This window comes from Sminthopsis crassicaudata, chromosome 4 (assembly GCF_048593235.1).
Source record: "Sminthopsis crassicaudata isolate SCR6 chromosome 4, ASM4859323v1, whole genome shotgun sequence".
Taxonomy (NCBI): domain Eukaryota; kingdom Metazoa; phylum Chordata; class Mammalia; order Dasyuromorphia; family Dasyuridae; genus Sminthopsis; species Sminthopsis crassicaudata.
In genome coordinates, this window is record NC_133620.1 from 476,518,974 (window position 1) to 476,536,525 (window position 17,552).

A 17,552-nucleotide genomic window follows, 5' to 3' on the forward strand; every position below is an offset into this window, starting at 1 on the left:
TTGACCAAAGGCAACCCCAAAGAGAAACTTGAGAAAGACACAAGCAGTGGTCAGAGCCTTAAGGGACCCCGTACTAAGAGAAGGTGACCGAGTCAATGAAGCTCATCTTGGCCTCTGAGCAAGAGGAGGAAGAGGAGGAGGAAAGATTAATTACAGAAAGCCAAGGAAGGAATGGGAGAGAGCGGGTGGGCAGAATAATGGCAGGAGTTACAGAAGGGTAGAGAAAAGACCAGAAGCAATTAAGAGATTCGGTGGTAAGCCAAAGAGACCAGTTTCAACGAGTGGTGAAGATGTCCCTAGAAAACCAGCAGAGAGCAGTTTGGGAGGAGTCGTTTGAGCCTGACTCCAAGGGACCGAGGAGCTGGTGGGCAGTGAAGAGGCAGGGACTCCAGGCTCTGCCTGGTAAGAGCAGGGCACGATGCCCGGGGAAGGCCAAGGAGAGCCCGAAGAGCTGCTGTCCCCACATATGCTTTTTTCCCTATGACTCAAAGGAACCGTGAGAGTATTTAGGGATGTTAGAGTCAGCCTGCATAGGTTCATGTTTATCGTGAAATTTCTGTGTGAGCTTTTCTTCCTCAGAAACAGGCAAGCTACAAATCAGGGCTTGCTTTATTTTGTTGATTGTTTTGACTTAAGAGTGATGAGGAAAATGTTAATAACAAAGGCTAAACTTGGGACAACTACATGACCCAGTGGGGAGAATTCTGTGTCTGAGTGAGGAAAACTTTTCTTCATGAGTTCAAATCTGACCTCAGACATCAGCTGTGTGACTCTGGGCAGGCCACTTAACTGCAATAGTCTTAATAAAAACCAAACAAAAACAAACAAACGAGCTATTTTAATGGACTCAAAGGAGCTGGGAGTTAGGATAATTTAATGGCACTGGAGGTTAGCAGAGAACAGAGCGTGAGTCCTGCCAGGACCACAGGCACAAACCGTATCTGTGAGACATATACCTGTGGCCAAGGAACTGATTCTAATTCACAATAGCCTCATCTATAAAAGGGGGAGAGTTCTCTGTAGTATTTACTTTGCAGGGGGCTTAGAGGTTCAAGAGATGAAGTACGTGGCCCTGCAAATATAAAGAATTATACACATAAAGGCCAGTTGTGATAGAGCTGCCAGAGCCCTTGGAGATCCCGCAGCTGGTCCGTGTTCCTCGTTTTACGGATGAGGAGGCAGTGGACACAGCAGATAGGATGCAGCTGGTCCGTGTTCCTCATTTTATAGATGGCAGAGAGAGGCAGCAGGACCTAGCAGAGGGGATGCTAGATTTTTTCAGCCGGTAAGAGGCTAAAACTCCTGATCTCAAGGTATCTTAAAGGTCCTTCAGGGGCGTGCTCCCTGTCGCACAGCGTCCAAGCAGAGGAATCCAGACTGGAACTTGGGTGCATTGGAACTTCAAATCAAATGTCCTTTCCATTGCAAATCATGCCTTCTCTCCTTCGCTAGCTTCCAGTATGGCATTAATAAAGTTGGGGCCTGAATTGGCTCCTACGGGGACTTTCCAGATCAAATTTTCTCCAGTCTCCATGGCTCTAGGACGTGGGACAATAACGCGCTGTTTTATTTTGGTTTGGTTTTGAACTCTTGCTTTATACCAAGTGCAGAGGAGGGCATTTGAGAGCACCACCAAAATGCAGACAGGAGGATGGCGAGCATCCAGCAGTCGTCAGTTCAGATGCAGCCCCCACGCTCACTCGTTATGACTCAGAGCGAGCCCCAAGTGCCCGCTAACTTTCTGGGAAGCCAGTGGAGCAGATGTGTGCGGGGAGCGGGGGTCCCCCCCCAGCTGTGCCCAAGGAGAGGGGGACTGGGTGTCCCAGCCCCTGCAGCCTGCAGATCCCGCCTGTGCTCAGGCAAACCCCAGCATCCTTTCCCCTCTGACTCATTTCCACCCCCCTCCTTCCTCCCTCCCTCCGGAGCAGACTCTTTTCTAAACAAAACCCTGCCCTAGGAGCATGCCCAGTAACAACTCCCCTAAGTCTTTTCAGAGAACACGTAGAAGTATTTGGGCAGCTGGGATCTAAAAGGAACCTGGATCTAGGATTCCAACCCTCTGTGAAAGGGCCTTGGCTTTAGAGAGAGGCTCTGCACCTTCTGGGGAAGCCTGGGAACAAAAGCACCTACAGCTCTGGGACTCAGTTTCCCCTTTTGCTAAACAAGACAGTTGACTGAATCTCTGTTTCCCTCTAGCTTTAAGCCAAGAGGCTCAGGATGCTGGAGCTGAGAAACTGGGGCTGATGACTGAGGAGAAAGAAGAGGGACTGAGGCGGCCTCCGCCCTGCATCACGCCAAACTTTGCCCACCGGCAAGTCTTTTTCACGGAAGAAACGTTTTACACAACCCGGGATACACAGGTAAAGAAAACGGGACTACAAACGTTTCCTGAATCGTGATTGTGTGAAGGCCACGTTCAATCCCGTGACTCCCTATGGGCTGTGACCCGCGGTTTCAGAATTCTTGGTTTAGGTGACGGAGCTGAAGAGAGCAGGAGAGGGAAACTGCTCTTTGGAAGCAATTTTGGCGACATGTGGTTTCCTCTTCTTAGTGCTCCATTCCTTATAGATTCATACTGGAAAAGACAGAGTAAGAATTAGACTTAGAGCCTTGAACGCTGCCTTCCAATTCTCATTTCCCTGATGAGGAGATGGAGATATTGATTGATGGAGAGATTGAGTCCCTGTAGTATTTGGGAAACAGGCGGGCGGATCATCGGTTTTGGACTCTGCCCGCTATTTCTGGGCCGCTGCTATTATTGACCATTTCTTCTGGCTTTCCTGCCTGGAGATAGGGCTGGTTGTTGTGATACAAGGTGACTTCCAGGCCACAAAGTGAGGGTCGGGGTAAGGTCTCTGAGCTACTCAGGACTGGCTCTTGTTGCAGTCGGGATCCAAGGAGGCAGTAGTGAGGTCACAGGTCATGTCCAAACGGACCTTCAGTTGTCTGATAGAGGGATTGGGCTCCTTGGGAGCACGGCACCCCGCCTCTAATGAGCGGGGACGTGGTTAGGAGAGGGAATGGAGCAACATTTGCCTCCTCATCGGGTTAGCTGAGTCAGAGAAACTGGAAATTCAATAAGTAGCTTTAGATGGCTCCCCTTCAGTGTGACAGTGGCCCGAGAGCCCAGAACAGCTGGGTTCGAGCCCCTCCTCTGGCACATGCTGGTTGTGCATCTCTGCTCAAGCTACTTGATCCTGCGATTTCCCAGAGAAGGTTCTGTCCAGCATTGACAGAAGGGGGTTCTTTGCTTAGGACTTCCCGACCTTAATGAAATCACTTGTAAATTCAGTCCCTAGCTCTTTGCATCACGAGGATGCAAAGACTGATACGAGCCAAAGTAAGTCCTTTCTCAAGGACCACAGGATATAAAGGGGAAGGAACAAATGCACAATTGAGGGTGGTGCGAGGAGAATGAAGTAACCAGTGAAGCGAGATGCGTCCATTGTTGAGTTTTCTATCACTGCAGTCTTCTGCTCTTGTTCAGTAATGTCCGACTCTTCATGACCCCATTTGGGATTTTCTTGGTGAAAAATAAGTGGTTTGTCATCCAGCTCATTTGACAAATGAGGAAACTGAGGCAAACAGGGTGAAGTGACTTGTCCACGAGTGCAGGACTAGTGTCCGGTCCAGATTGGAACTCGGAGAGATTCTTCCTTCCTCCGGGCCGGGCACTGTATCCACTTCACCACCTCGATGCCCACGGGTGGGATTTTAATTGGCACTTACAGGAACTGTAGTAAAGGGAGGCTTAGGAAAGCTACCTATTTCTCAGACCCTGGGTAATTCCTTTGAAACAAAGTATGATTATAGATTTAAATCTGGAAGAGCCTTTAGAAATCATCTTGACTGGGCACTTGGCTGCTTCCAGGAAAACAAAACTCGCAGGAGGTAAGAGACTTTACTGAAGTTCATATGGGCCAAAAACAGCAGGCACAGGTTTCAAATCCGAGTCTCCAATTCCAAGTTCCCCGTGGGACTGGAAATCTGGCTGCCAATTCTGGAGTCTGGGGTCCTTCTGCTCCTACATACCGCCTCTCACAGAACATTTCATTAGTTAGAAATGAGTGACCCCCTTCTCTGAGCCCCAAATCAAACCATACAAGGCCCCAACAAGAACAAAACTTCTTAAAATCCTCATTCGAAACCCGTGCTTTGTTCATGAAGTTCAGATTGGCCTAGGACATTAAGAATGTGTAGAAATACATATTAGTAAAGGGGTCTGCACAGGTCGGACAGACCCAAACTGAGTGCAGCTCACTTTTAAGCTTTCTTAAGTTTAAAAATGCACTAAGATTGTGTCTCTGTGTGTCTGTATGTCTGTCTGTGTGTCTGTGTAGAGAAATTCTGCCTCTGCGCCTGTTTTCTCATAAAATAAGGAGGCTGACTAAGGAGTTGTTATTTACCGTTTGTTGTTTCCCATCTCTAAAACCTATGATCATCACCATAAATTAGGGTTTGGGGGATCTCTAAGTATTGAATGTTCTACTTGATTCCTTTTATTTTTTGGTGGAATTTTTCTTGGAATTCCCGATGATGGAAGCTCCGGTAGCCCTGCAGAAGGGCACCTTTTACACAGTTGTTTGGGACACTCTCAAGGGACTTGCCTAGAGCCACATAGCTAGAGTGTTCAAAGGGAGGACCTGAATCTTCCTGACTCTATTCTACCGCCCCAGATCCATCCTTCTCCTCCTCCCTCTTCCCGACTCCCTCACTCTCTTTTCCTTCCTTTTCTGACTTCTGATTTCATTAAGTATAGATCAGTAATGTAAAAGTCAAATCAAAACAGATCTCTATAGAGCACAAATTCACTTAGAAAACCAGGAATGGGCATCATTTCTGCTGTATCGTACTTTGATGGAGTTTGTTGAGCATTTTCCAGTTACACTGTAATTCTCTTTGGATGTACTGGGGAAGTTTGCCATTTGCAGCCGTTGGTGGCGAGCTTGACGCTTCTGGCGTAGACACTTCTCAGTGATAAACTTCCTGAAACATTATGGTTCTGCATTTTCTCTTCCACTTCCACTTGGTGTGGACAGGTGAGTGAGGGATGGAGAGGTGAAGTGATTTGCCCCCAGAGTCATGAGGCCAGTTACTTGTCAGTGGGGAATCTTAAATCCAGGTTTTGTCTTGTGAGTATTTATAAATGCTTTTTAGCAAATGTTTATTTACTTTCCAATTATGATCTAGTAACCACAAAAAGCTTTCGAAATGTTTTATTGGCATCTGGGCGCCGGACTCAGATGCCTCTGGAGGGGAAAGTGAGACAAGTGACCTTGAATAGCCCTCTCTCACTTCAGTCCAACTCACTTGCATTTCATGGTGTCACCTTCCAGACCTCGTGGTCCTTTTTTAGAAGGAAGGACAAACAACTCCAACAAGAACATCAACAGTTTAATTATTCTAAGAAGGTTTTTTCCCCTCATCTTAACTCATTTTATCCTCCTAATACTACTGTGACTTAGGTAGAATAATTATTCTGTCATTTAAATTTTTTAAAAATTTATTTTAATACACATTATTTAATGAATCATGTTGAGAGAAAAAAATTAGAATAAAAGGAAAAATAATGAGAGGAAAAAACAAACAAACAAAAGTGAACGAAGCATATGATGATTTACATCTAGTCTCCTTAGTTCTTTTTCTGTTTGCAGGTGGCATTTTCTGTCTAAAATTTGAGATTGCTTTGGATCATTGAACCACTGAGAAGAACCATGTCTTTCATAGTTGATCATCACATATTCTTGCTGTTATTGTGTACAATATACTCCTGATTCTGCTGGTTTCAATCAGCATCAGGTCATGTAATTCTGTCCAGGACTTTCTAAAATCAATTCGTTCATCATTTTTTAATAGAATAATATTTTGCTACCTTCTTATACCACAATTTATTCAGCCATTCCCCAATTGATGGGTATCAACTCATTTTCCAATTCTTTTTTAACCCAAAAAGAGCTGCTAAAACATTTTTGTGCATTTGAGTACTTTCTCCTCCATTATGATTTCCTTTGGATACAGACCCAGTAATGGCACTGTTGGGTCAAAATGGTATGTACATTTTGATAGTCCTTTGGGCATAGTTCCAGATCCTTCTCCAGAATAGTTGGATGCATCATTGGTTCACCGACAATGCATTAGTGTCTCAATTTGTCCACATTTCTTCCAGTATTTGTCATTGTCTTTTCCTGTCCCCTTAGCCAATCTAGAGAGGTATGGGGTGGTACCTCAGAGTTCTTTTAATGTGCATTTCTCTGATCAATAGCGATTTAGAACATGTTTTCATGTGATTATAAATGGCTTTAATTTAATCATCTGAAAATTCTGTTCATATCCTTTGACCATTCATCTATTGGGGAGTGACTTGTATTATACATGTGACACAGTTCTTTATATCTTTAGAAATGAGACCTTTATCAGAAATACTGCCTGAAAAGATTTTTTCCAGCTTTGTACTTCCCATTTTATCTTGTTTCTGTTGGTTTGGTTTGTGCAAAAACTTTTAATTTAATGCCATCAAAGTTGTCCATTTTGCTTTTCATAATGTTCTCTAATTCTTCTTTGGCCATAAGGTAAATTACTCTTTACTCTTCTGATTTCTTTATGGTATCATTTTTTATGCCCAAATCATGTAACCATTTTGACTTTATTTTGGTATGGGGTGTGAGATACAAGTCTGTTTCAAATGTCTGACATTATTTTCCAGTTTTTTCAGCACTTTTTGTCAAATAGTGAGTTCTTACTCTAGAAGCGGGGGTCTTTGGTTTGTCAAACTCTAGATTGCTGTAGACCTTGAATATTGTGTTACATGTAATCTATTCCACTGATCCACCACTCTGTTTGTCAGCTAGTACCAACGATGATTGCTGCTTTATAATGTAGTTTTAAGTTTGATACTGCAAAGACACCATGATTTGTCTTTTTTTTTTTTTCCACTAATTCCCTTGATATTTTTGACCTTTTGGTTTTCCACATGAATTATTTTTTCTGGTTCTATAAAATAATTTTTTGGCAGTTTGTTATGACATTGAACATATAGATCAATTTAGGCAGAATTGTCATTTTGATTATATTAGATCAACCTACTCATAAGCAATTGATATTTTTGCAGTTTTTTAAATCTGACTATTTGTGTGAGAAGTGTTTTGTAATTATGTTCATATAATTCTTGGGTTTGTCTTGGCAGATAGACACCTAAACATTTTTTTTGTATTGTTATAAAGAAAATTGCTCTTTCCATCTCTTGCTTATGGACTTAGCAAGTAATATATAGAAACGCTAATGATCTGTGAGTTTATTTTATATCCTCCAACTTTGCTAAAGCTGCCAATTATTTCCAATACATTTTTGGATGATTTTCTAGCATTCTCCAAGTATAACGTCATACCTTCTACAAAGAGTGGTATTTTTATCTTTTCATTGCCTGTTCTAATTTCTTTAATTTGTTTTCTTTTCTTACACAAAAGCCAACATTTCATCCACAATATTGAATAATAGTGGTGACGATGGACATCCTTGTTTCACCCCTGATCTTATTGGTAATTTGTCCAGCTTCTCTCCACTACAAATAATGCTTGCTGTTGGTTTACTGCTTATTTTTTAAAAATAGTGCCTTTATTCCTATGTTTTTAAAAGGAATGGGTCCTATATTTTGTCAAAAGCTTTTTCTGAATCTATTGAGACTATCAAATGATTTTTGTTGGTTTTGTTATTGATATGGTCAATTATAATAATAGGTTTTTTTTCCTGATATTTAACCAGCCCTACATTCCTGGTATAAATCCCACTTGTCCTATCCTGCTGATAAGTTGCTATAATCTCTTTTCTAATATTTTATTTAAAGCTTTTGCATCAATATTCATAAAAGAGATTAGTCTGTAATTTTTTTTCTCTGTTTTGGCTCTTCCTGACTTAGGTATCAGAACCATTTTTGTGTCATTGAAATAATTTGGCAGGACTCCTTCTTTACTTATTTTTCCAAACAGTTTACATAATATTGCAATTAATTGTTGTTTAAAATGTTTAGTAGAAATCTGGCCTTAATGTTTTTTCTTAGGGAATTTGTTTAATGATTTGTTCAACTTCTTCATTTCTAAAGTGAGACTATGTAAGAAATTGATTTCATCTTCCATTAATCTGAACAATTCATAATTTTGTAAACATGCATCCATTTCAATTAGATTGTCAGACTTTCTGCCATATAGTTGGGCAAAATAACCTCTAATTATTGCTTTAATTTTTTTTCCCTTGGTGGTAAATTCACCCTTTTCATTTTTGATGTTGGTGACTTGGTTTTTTCTTTCCTTTTTCTAATCAAAGTAACCAAAGGTTTATCTATTTTGTAAGCTTTTTTGTAACACCAACTTAGTTTCATTAGTTCAATAGTTTTCTTAGTTTCAATTTTACTAATTTCTCCTTTGAGTCTCAGATTTTTTAATTTGGTATTTAATTGGTGTTTTTAAATTTGTTCTTTTTCTAGCTTTTTTAATTGCACACCAAATTCACTGATCTCTTATTTCTCTAAGAATTGCTTTGATGGCATCACATAGCTTTTGGTATGTTGTCTCATTGTTATTCTTAGATGAAATTATGTATTATTTTTGTCACTTGTTGTTTTACCCATGCATTTTTTTTAGGATTAAATTATTTATTTTCCAATTAGTTTTTAGATTTAGATTTTGCTGGCCCTTTATTGAATATAATTTTTATTGTATTGTGGTCTGAAAAGAAAGCATTTGTTATTTTTGCCTTCTTGCATTTGATTTTGAGGTTTTTATGCCCTAATAAATGGTCAGTTTTTGTGTAGGTGCCATGTACTGCCAAGAAAAAGGTGTATTCTCTCTGTCTCTATTTAATTTTCTCCAGAGGTCTATCATATGTAAGTTTTCTAGGATTCTGATAAATTCTGTAGTTTCTTTCTTGTTTACTTTGTTGTTAGATTTATCTGATTCTGAGAGGGGAAGGTTGAAGTTGATCACTAACACAGTTTTGCTGTCTATTTCTTCCTCTAACTGGCTTAAAAAATTCTATAGGAATTTGTAAGTTCTACTACTTTGGTGCATATACTTTTATTATCATTATTACTTCATTTTTATGGTACCCTTCATCTAGATCAACTGTTCTTCCTTATCTCTTTTAATTAGACCTATTTTTACTTTTGCTTTATCTGAGATCAGAATTGCTACCTCTGCTTTTTTTTCTTCTTCAGCTGAATGATAATAAATTCAGTTCTATTATCTTTACTCTGTATATGTCAAATGTATTTGTCATGTAAATAACATATTGTAAAATTCCATTTTTTAATCCACTCTATTTGCTTCCTTTTTATGGGAGAGTTCATCCCATTCACAATTATGATTTCCAGCTGTATATTTCCCTCCATCCTATTTTCTTCCTGATTATATTTTTCTCTTTTTCTATCCTGTCCTCAGTAGTTGTTTTTTGACTCACTCTACCCATTACTTTATCTCCTATCACCCCTCTTCCCTTTTCTTAAGTGCTTTAACCAACTCATTTGAACTTTTATCACTCTATCCCCTTCTCTTACCCTTTTTCCTATTGTTTCTGCTTACCCTTCTATCTAACCCCCCCCCCCTTTTCTTTCCTCTTTCTCCTCCTACTTATTTATATGGTTAGATAAATTTGTATACACAATTGAGTGATTAAGGTATTCCTTCTTGGAGTCAAAATTACTGAGATCACGCTTCAGATAATGTTGATCTCCTTTCCTTCTTTCCCTGGATTGCAATAGCTCTTTTGTGCCTCTTCATGTGATCTAATTTGTCCCATTTTACCTCCCCTTTGCTCTTCCAGTACAGATTTTTCTCCCCCTTGATGTCTTTTCTGTTGGATGCCATTACATTAGAGTCTATTCACAACCACACTGTCCATCCATGTGTGTCAGACACAGTGCTCAAGAGGCACAGATATCATTTTCCCATCTAGGAATGTAAACAGTTTGGGCTTTTAATAACATATTTTCCCCTGTTTACCTTTCTATGCTTCTCTTGAGTCTTGTGTTTATAGATTAAATTTTCTGTTTAGTTGTTTGTTTTTTTCCAATAGAAATGATTGAAAGTTTCTTTCTTCATTTCTTCATTGAAGATCCATCACCTCCCTTGTAGGATGATTCTCTGTCTCACTTGGTCTTTAATTCTTGGTTATAACCCTGGTCCTTTACCTTTTGGAATATGGGATTCCAGCTCCTTTGACACTTTATTGTAGAAGCTGTTGGATCCTGAATAATTCTGACTAATGCTCCTTGACATTAAAATTGTTTTTGTCTGTCAGCTTGCAGTAAATTTTTTTTTGAGATTGTAGTTTTGGATTTTTGCAACAATGTTCCTTGGGATTTTCCTTGGCAGTCTCTTTCCAAAGGGGATCAATCATTTTTTTTTCTTTTTAAAGTCTCTTATCAGCACTTCCAAGAAGTCTCTTTGGGTCTGGGACTAATTCATATCCTTCTTTGAGATTTCCTCTGTGGACATTTTGTCCTCATTTGAGTTGACACATTAGTTTTCCCTGTCATCATACCAGCTTTCTCTGGTCAAGGTTCTTTTCTGTTTCTTGCTCATTTTCTTTCTTTCTTTCTTTTTTTTAATGGTCAGATGCTCTTGGGGCAAAGGGAGTGCTTCCCAAAGCTTTCTGTGCTGCTCTGAGCCTTGGCTTTGAGTCCAAGCTTTGAAGGAATAGCTTTGCCTGTTCTTCTCAGGAAACAGCCTGGTTTCCCAGAGGTTACCTTCTGAGGTGAGACTGAAGGCTGCCCCACTGATCTGCTCTTCTATTGAGCCAGGACTGAAGTCTCAGTTGCTGATTTGCTGTGATTAAGACCTCTCATGAGTTTCCCAGAATCCATCTGACCTGGACTGAACACTTTTCACTCCAGTGAAAGACTAATCTTTCTTTTCCAGTCTGTCTTGAACTGGAGAGTGGTCTCATTCTATCAGCCTCCACTCAGAGGTTCATGTGGTTTTCAATGGAAACTGGGAGAGCTTGAGTAGCTTCTTGGCTTTATTCGGCCATCTTGGCTCCACCCCCAGAACTTCATTCTGCCATTTTTGCAGATAAAGAAACTAAGGCTAAAGGAAGTAAAGGGATTTGTCCAAAATGTCACATAGAAGCTAGTGGGTCAGAACTTGAAACTACTTAGAATTGCGTCCAAACTTTTGCTTTGTCCTTTTATTTCAATAATACAAGGTGTACATTTTGGCAGTATCTACAGCGAGAGCTATTTTGAAAAATAGATCTTCTATGGAGGTAATGGATTTCCTCTTACACTTGAATTGATGCTAAAGTGTTAAAGAAGACTTAAGAGTTACTTGGACAGTAAGGAGGTCAAACCATCAACCCTTAAAGAATTAATTTAAGTGATTCACTGAAAAGTCAAACACTGAAGCTGAAATACTTTGTCCATACAATTAGCTGGGGACACAGTGGGTACAGATCTGGACCAAATCTTTCCCCCACTACTTACTAGATGCAGAACGTGGGCAAGTTACTGAACCACTATCTGCCTCAGTATCCTCATCTGTAGATTGGTGTTAATTACAATATATATCTCCTGGGTTCTTACAAGGATCAAATGAGAGCGTATTTTTAAACCTTAAAACTCTGTAAATGCAGCAATAGCAGATCCCGCCCGATGACTATTACCACAAGCTGCTTCCCCAGCTCGATCCTCCTCTTGGTCTGACTTTCATCCTTGGGTTTCAGTGGAAAAGGCGGATTCTTGGAGTAGCTCCTTTCAGCATCTGTCATCTCTGGTTGTCTTGGATTGGTCCTAAGCAGCAACCTGGGAGAGCTTGCTAGCTAGTAGACATTGAGGAATTCATTTGTGGCCTCTGTGGCACATTTTAACTCTAAGTCCACAAACCCCATGCTCTGCTCTTGTGCCTGCTTTGCTGTCCCCTATTTCTCTCTACTGGGCCCTTACAGTCTGTACCACCCTTCTCCTCTCATTTCACATGCATCTGTCATGACTCCTAAACTAACACCACATCTCTAATCCAGAAGCAATTTTGTGCTCTGCTTCTCGATGATTCGGGTCTTAGATTTCTAACTGTAAAAGGAGATGATGGAGTTCAATCTCTGGTTCTATGAGCACAAGACGGCAGAGCTGGTAGGGTCCCTGCAGTGCTGGAACAGAGAGCACTGGGATGGGAGGAAATGTAACTGTAGAGTGTTGGAACGATAGCTCACTTGAGTTGTGCAATGGAGAGAGCACTGAGCCGACAGCCAGAAAAATTTGGACACTTCCTAGCTGTGTGACCCTGAGCAAGTCACTTAACCTTGTTTGCCTCAGTTTCTGTAAAATGAGGTGGAAAAGGAAATGGCCAGCACTCCTGTATCTCTACAAAAACCACAAAGTATAAGTGGGTGGAGGTCCAGGGAGATGTTACAAAGGATTTCAGAGAGGTGGAATTAATAAGGCTTGACTCATAATTGGATACTGAGGAGGATATTATAAATATTAAGTGCCCACGATGTGAGGGTGTCAGTGAATGGCTACAGGCTTGGGGATGCTCTAGAGGGAAATAAGCAAGTCAGGGAAAGGGGTCAGGGTGGGTGTGAGGGATCGATTTTACAGACAAGCTCAGTTTCCCGCAGAAGCCTTTTTCATGTGGAGGTGATGTCCAGCAGTCAGGTGATAATGGGGGAATGGGGCCCATGAGAGAAATGAAGTTTGGGAGCTATCTTCATAGGGATAGTAATTGTTCTCTTCAGACTTAAATCCAGAGGTTTAAAGAGGGAAGAGAGGGGATCCTTAGCTGAGACCCCCAGAACTAGGTGCCATAAGGCAGATGATGGTCTAAGAATGAGGCTGAAAACACAAGATGCAGGGCAGAGCAAAATGGCAAAAATTCACAGAGAAGAGTTTAGACAGTTGAGGGGAATGATGAATGTCAGAAAGTGCAAAGGTCAAGGACAGAACAGTATCATCCCCTGTGGCCGGCGGCAGAGTCTAAAGAGTTCCAGGCTGGTCAGAAGATGTGGCTTAATCCTGGCTCCACTCTTTACCATTTTTAATGACTGCTGGCTTCTTAATTTTCATATTCCTGAGTCTCTGTTTATTCATTTATGAAATGAGAATAATAATCCTACCTAATTCACCAGTTCGTGCAAAAAGTAGTATAGACATATCAGTTATTAGATCCTTTGTTCTCATGAGACAGTAGTCCTCGAAAGCACAGACCAACCATTTTTGTCTGGAAAATTTAAAATGACATTAGGTCATTTGAAGAATAAGCCAATTTAAATTTTGGTATGCCTTCTAATGGTTTTGTGTTCTTTTATTCTTATATTGTATTCTTTTATTAAGAATCCTGGGTAAGACTCAGGATTCTTAATCTTTTAGTGCAACGTTAATTCTCTTCAGCCCTCTCTAATGCTGTGAATTCTAAACTTACCATAGCCCCTTCCTTATTTACAATAACAATGGCAAAATTGGGGAGTGGAAAAAGGCATTTTAAATAATAACATATTCTTAGAGATTAAAAAGTCAGAGATGGAGGGAACTTGAAACACAAAACTGAGAATATTTGTGCCATAAGGAAATCTAGAATATCTGAGATGAAAGAACTTTTACTACATAGAACAGATTTGACAATCGAGGTATTTGTCCCTTTTACTATTGATTGGTCTTCAAATAGATTTCATGGACATAACTAAAGAAAATGGAAGGAGTTCAGCCTTTGAATACGCAGCGGCTTCATTTTATTTGGCTAGGAATGGAAGTAGCATATGAGTCATAGGATGGGGCGAGGAACAACCTGGGAGCCCACGTCCCATAAGCCCCTCATGTCACATGTGAAGAAATTGAGGTTCAAGGAACTTATGTGACCTGCCCAGGTTGACCAAATACCAAGCAAGCCTTGGGCTGGGATGTTTGTCTGTTTTGTGCTTTTAAGTGTTGTGTTGAAATTGGAAATTTCTCTTGTATGGGTCTCTGTCTCTATTGTCTTCTAGTTTCTAAACATCTGAATATAAAGATTATTGCCAAAAAAATCTCTTTCTTTGCTTCTCTGCTTGTCTCTTCTCTTGTGTGTGTTTTCTTATTCTCTATATAGATGAACACAAAGACTAGTCCCCCAAAACATAAGAATCTGTCTATTTTCTCATCCTTTTAATTATTATTAATCCTTTAATTATTAATTAATAATAATTAAATATTAATTAATACTTTTGAAGAATTTTTAAAACCTTAATATACCTTACTAATTCTAGCTACATGTTTACCTGCTACATTCTGGGACTTTGCCAGTCTTTGCCTTTATCATGGTTTAGGATGAAACACTGATTCCATCAGGAAGAGCTGGATTTGAGTACAGAGGTTATCTTAGTTGTACAACTGATGATGTCAATGTCCTTGAGCCTTAGTTTTCTTGTCTGTTAAATGGGAATATTACTGCTTGCAGAATTTACCTCAAAGGATTGTTATGTAGAAAACACCTTGAAAACTTTCAATTATGATGTGAACTTCATCTGCTCTGCCAGCGCTCTTCATATCCCTGGGCCTTTCCAGCTGCCCTGAAACTACATTGTCCAGATGCATAGAATGAGGATGTAGTGGTTGTTCTGTGCCCTGCTCCGGTTAGAGCACATCTGGGATATTGCATTCCCTTCTGGACTTGAGGAAAGCCATAGAAGTAACTGGAGAGTTCCAAGAAGAGGGCCTCCAGGATGGTGAAGGCCCTTAAACCATTCATCCAGACTAAGGAAATTAAGAAGATGGGGGTCTGAGGCTCTTGGCAATTCAACAAAAGGACTGGGGATATTGCTTAGGAAGACCCGGTAAGGGAAGCCAGATTATAGTGGTTTTCAAGTGTTTGAAGAAATTCCATCTGGAAGAAGGGTTTGTTTTATTCTCTTTGACCCCAGAGAGGAGAATGAGTTTGGAGCGATGTGTGGACATTTTGGAAGCAGATTTTTGGTTCAGTGAGAGGAAAGATTTCCAAATTGTGGTTGTTCTTCACTCATTTTCAGTCATATCAAACGCTGTGTGACCTCATTTGGGGTTTGTTAGCAAAGATTCTAGAGGCCTTTGACATTTCCTTCTCCAGCTCATTTTATAGATGAGGAAACTGAGGCAAACAGGGTGAAGTGACTGGCCCAGGGTCACATAGTTAGGAAGTGTTTGAGGCTGGATTTGAACTTGGGAAGATGAATCTTTCTAACTCTAGACCTCGGATTCTATCTACTAAACCATCTAGACATCTTCCAAATCATCAACAATCTTGCACAAGTTGAATGTCTGAATGAAACAGGAGGACTGACATTCATTCCACTAAAGGGCAACACCTCGTCCCAGAACCTTCGTTATTCAACCACTTGCTATAGATTTTTTTTTAATCATCTTCTAGAAAAAAAGCCTGATTATTTAAGGAACAGTACTGAGAGATCCTGAGACATGGGGGTCTTTTTAAGATTAACCTGGAAAACCTGTGTTTTTGATTCTTATAATTCATGTTCTTTGTCAAAGGAGGAACTTTGTATTGTTGGAGCATGCTATGAGCTATTGGAGCGTGCATGAGCTAGCTCATCCGTGACTGGCGGTCATAAAAGTTGCTAGAACATCCCAAATGGTGATGCTGAAACCAAGCAGTTCCCTTTGTAAACCACTTCAGTTATTAGAAAAATGCCCCCCTCTTCCCCCCACACAATGCTTTAAAATCAGACTCCAACTTGCCTGTGACAGCTCTTTGGATCATTCTAAGACAATGTCCTTCCTAAGCCTTCTTTCTATCTCAAAATGATTCAACAGGTGCTTGCTTCTAATATAACCCTGAGAAAATGATTGGTAAAAATATTAGTTTATATAAAAATATTAGTTTATATAATCAACTCTCTTTATGTATATATATATTTATAATCTTGTATATTTATGAAATAAGGTACACACTCATATATGCTATATATATCTAAGGGATACATATATTGTATAATACGTATATATATAATATACCTAAAATGTGTATGTGTGTATATGTATGTGTGTGTGTGTGTATATACACACACACACACACACACACACACACACACACACACACACACACATATATATATATAAAATTTAATCTTGCATTATAGTGAAGCTAAAAGAAATATGGGCAACTTGATGTCTCAATGGATAGAGTACCAGGGCTGGAGTCAAGAAGTCTCATCTTCTTGAGTTCAAATCCAGGCTCAGTCTCTTAATATCTGTGTGATACTGAGCAAGTCACTTCACCTTGTTTACCTCAATGTCCTCATCTATAAAAATTGTCTAAAGAAGGACTCTAATACTGCTGCCAAGAAAATGCCAAATAGTCACAGAGTCAGATACAACTGAATATAACTGAACAAGGACATAAAAAGAAAATGAAAGCTTGCACCTTATGATTTATAGTCACCTGCAGCATCCTGACAAATGCCCTCCTAGCTCTCCCCATCACTTTTATTAGACAGCACATTCCACTTTTGTATAATCCTAGTGATAGCTGGCATCCTCTTCAGAGCTCCAACTCGTGGCTCTTCGTTTTGCTTTCTGAGACTAAGGAGAACATATTTAATCTGTCTTCTCCATGGCGGTCCTAACCTCATGGTATTCAAATTTTGCCTTATTTGCTTGCATTTATTCACCTCTGAGTACATAAAATACCCAAAGCAAGTGTGTTTAGTTCTGAAAGAACCTTGATTCTGCTCAGAAGGTGTCACTGAAATAAGATAGTTCGAAATCACAAAAACAAGCAGATTTGCATATGGCATCCACTTTCTCAACTACCTGTTTTATTATTTCTTTTTTTTTTCTCCTTTCTTTAGCAACCAAGTTCCTTTAATTGTTTTGTGTTACAGCTAGTTGAAACACCAGAAATTGCGATTTTACTTCTCAGTAGTAAAGGTGACTTTAAAATGTCTGGAGTAATGTTTGTCCATGCTTTTTCTTTTGAACATTGGCTATAAATGGGGTGGGGAGATGAATGCCTTGGGAAAAGAATTGGCAAAAACTCCAGCCCATCATTGCAGGGGGAGCAGAGATCCAGAAAGATTGTCATACGTAATAGAATGAGACGTTCCTAGATGCCAGGGAAGGGCATTAGGAGGTTAAAAATGTGTTAGGACTATTTCATGTTGTGTCCTGCTTTCTAAAGCCCCCAAATTGGGCTGACAAAATGTACTGTTTCTTTCTAGAGCCCCCACAGCAGGGTGATTAAATATCCTGCTTTCTAGAGCCCCCAAGCTGGAGTGACAAAACATACCATTGCTTTCTAGAGCCTTCACACCAGGGTGAATAAAATATCCCGTTTTCTAGAGCCCGCAAGCTAGGATGACAAAAACATACCATTGCTTTCTAGAGCCTCCACAGCCGGGTGATTAAAATATACCTTCCTTTCTGACAAAGGTCTCATTTCCAAAATATATAGAGAACTGACCCTAATTTATAAGAAACCGAACCATTCTCCAATTGATAAATGGTCAAAGGATATGAACAGACAATTCTCAGAGGAAGAAATTGAAACTATATCCACTCACATGAAAGAGTGTTCCAAATCACTACTGATCAGAGAAATGCAAATTAA

General features: G+C 40.0%; 1 pseudogene; it reads left to right on the forward strand.

Annotated features, from left to right (window-relative positions):
* Positions 1 to 1,651: 1,651 nt before the first annotated feature.
* The window catches only part of LOC141540964 (limbin-like), a 153,191-nt pseudogene continuing 137,290 nt past the window's right edge, over positions 1,652 to 17,552 (forward strand).